This window comes from Alosa pseudoharengus, unplaced genomic scaffold, assembly GCF_046254945.1.
Source record: "Alosa pseudoharengus isolate Yale_2024_CS ecotype anadromous, Long Island Sound unplaced genomic scaffold, YU_APseudo_1.1 YU_APseudo_1.1_scf_12, whole genome shotgun sequence".
Lineage (NCBI taxonomy): Eukaryota > Metazoa > Chordata > Actinopteri > Clupeiformes > Clupeidae > Alosa > Alosa pseudoharengus.
In genome coordinates this window covers 12280530-12283029 of record NW_027468587.1, presented here as the reverse complement: position 1 = coordinate 12283029, position 2500 = coordinate 12280530, and the positions used below count along the sequence as shown (strand labels likewise).

Below are 2500 nucleotides of genomic sequence, written 5' to 3'. Positions count from 1 at the left end.
AAAGTACACAGTATAAGCGCTTAAGGGTGCTAAGAGTGTCAAAGTACACAGTATGAGCGCTTAAGGGTGCCATGGGTGTCAAAGTACACAGTATAAGCTCTTAAGGGTGCTAAGGGTGTCAAAGTACACAGTAAGAGCGCTTAAGGGTGCCATGGGTGTCAAAGTACACAGTATAAGCGCTTAAGGGTGCTAAGAGTGTCAAAGTACACAGTATAAGCGCTTAAGGGTGCCATGGGTGTCAAAGTACACAGTAAGAGCGCTTAAGGGTGCTAAGGGTGTCAATGTTTACAAAGAAAGTGATCAAGAGATCAGTCCTCAAGACATACTACTTGAATCTGGCCCTTATGAGAGAGAGAGAGAGTGAGAGAGAGGGGGGAGAGAGAAAGAAAGAGAGAGAGCAGAGGCTCTTCATAAATCTTCTCAGTGCTCCCCATGTGAGCTTCCCGAAGTTCTTTGATGGCATGTTGATCAGGCGTAATGACTGTAATTGGCGTGGAGTGACAGGCTCTTAGTGAAAGCCGGGCCTGTGATTAAGATGCCAGCCCTCCCTCCATCTTGCTTCTCGCTCGCTGCACTTTTACAGACTGACAGCCAGATGAGAGAGCCATGGGAAGAGCAGCAGCATGACATGGGGGATCACATACACACGTGAACACACACACACACACACGTATATGTTTATATGAACACACAAACACAGATGTTTATACACACCCCCACATTTACCTCACCCCCATGGTGTGCGCTGTTTCCATGGTGCTTCCTGTGTACCTTTAGAGAGGGCTCCTGTCTGTGCCCTGATGTCGAGACACTGTTCTGTGTGTGTGTGTGTGTGTGTGTGTGTGTGTGTGTGTGTCTTTTTACTGTAGTCCGGTCAAATGGGTTTTTAAAAAGTTTTTCTGGTTTTTCATGGGTGAAGCAGCAGATGAGCCTTTCTTGGCAGTGTGCACACGCACACGCACACACACACACACACACACACAGCACAACAGTACCGTAGTAACAAGCTAATACGGAAAGCAATGTCTAACAATTAACCTACATTGCCCTAGTTGAAATGCCTGACCTAACATGTGGACATGTGTGTGTGTGCATATGTATGTGTGTGTGTGTGTGTGTGTGTGTGTGTGTGTGTGTGTGTGTCAGCATTTGTCCCTTTCAGGGAAGAAGGACTGAACCATCCCACATTCTGTCCTGAGCTAGGATCACTCAGGTGATAAATTGCAACTTACACTTTCACATGTGTTACTCTGAAGGGATAGCACCTCTGTGCTAATGGATATTAATTTGAGGGAAAATTGGTGAAACATTTCTGCCCTGCTTGTCTCTGTCTAGCTTGATAGCTGATATTAGCTTGGTGCTAAGTGATAAACTTGATAGCTGATATTAGCTTGGTGCTAAGTGATAATGCCTCTATTTCGGTTGGTGGAATGCCTTTGTACACCCACTGCTAAAAAGCACAATCTATCAGAGATGGCTGCTGATGCAACAATTACTGTTCAGGAACAATTGCCTTGTCTTGACTGCCAGTACTATGGATGTTTTTGTCATGATGGTCAAATGGGTCTGAACATGCTATTCTGGTCAGACCAACTTTGCAGTTAATATTTCTCCAATCATATTAACAGATTTAAATAAGTAACAAACAATATTGATGTCTCTATGAGCCCTCAAAGCATTTCTCAATAATGCAAAGTGAACCTGTTTTTTCTCCAGGTTTTCATCTAGCCAATCGTTTTTTTTCTCGTTTTTTTCCCCCAGAGATTAAGACTTGAGCTAAGAGTTAAGCTACCATGTCTGTTGATTTGTTTTTGATGCTAACCCCTGATTAACAGGGAAATTACAACTGACCTTTTTCGTTGGACCCCTACAGGTTGCCAAATCTCTTTTACAACAGCAGGGGATAATGGCTGTGACTGTGCAGTTAGGAGACATTTCACTGTCAGACACTCATTCGGTGTAATCATAATGCCCACAGATGTTTTTTATCTACCTGACCACACTCGTGTGCACATGCCTTGTTAAAGGACTGCATTCTCTGAGGGCCCCTCTCAATCTAGTCCAACTATTTACGCTGAACTCTCAGAGAACTCTGCCTCTCCAGTTTGGTCATTGACACCAGTGACTCCACCCTTAGGGAGAAGCATTGTCCTGACTGGCTATCTAGTAGTGCTGGGCGGTATACCGGTTCACACCGTAAACCGGTGTATATTTTTGTTATGATATGATTTTTTAATATACCGCCATACCGGTGTATTTGATTAGGCCTACACAACGTTTGGAACGCTGCGCCGCGCGACAGTGTTTCAGACGGGACTTTTTTCACACGCACGCATGGTGCGACTGCCAGGCAGGCATAGTGAGGGTAAACACAAAACACCTTAAGTTTTTCCCCTGAAGTATGACCCTTAAGGCTTAATTTATCCTTAGGTAAGGGGTTTATTTAAGGGTGTTGCACAGAATACCTTAAATTGTTTCTTTAGTTAAGGAAAAAACGTTA

At 44.1% G+C, this 2500-nt stretch overlaps 1 protein-coding gene across 1 annotated transcript in view; it reads right to left on the bottom strand.

Moving 5' to 3' along the window:
- slc6a3 (solute carrier family 6 member 3) overlaps positions 1 to 2500 on the bottom strand; it is a 17750-nt gene that overhangs the window by 10781 nt on the left and 4469 nt on the right. The window lies entirely within an intron of this gene.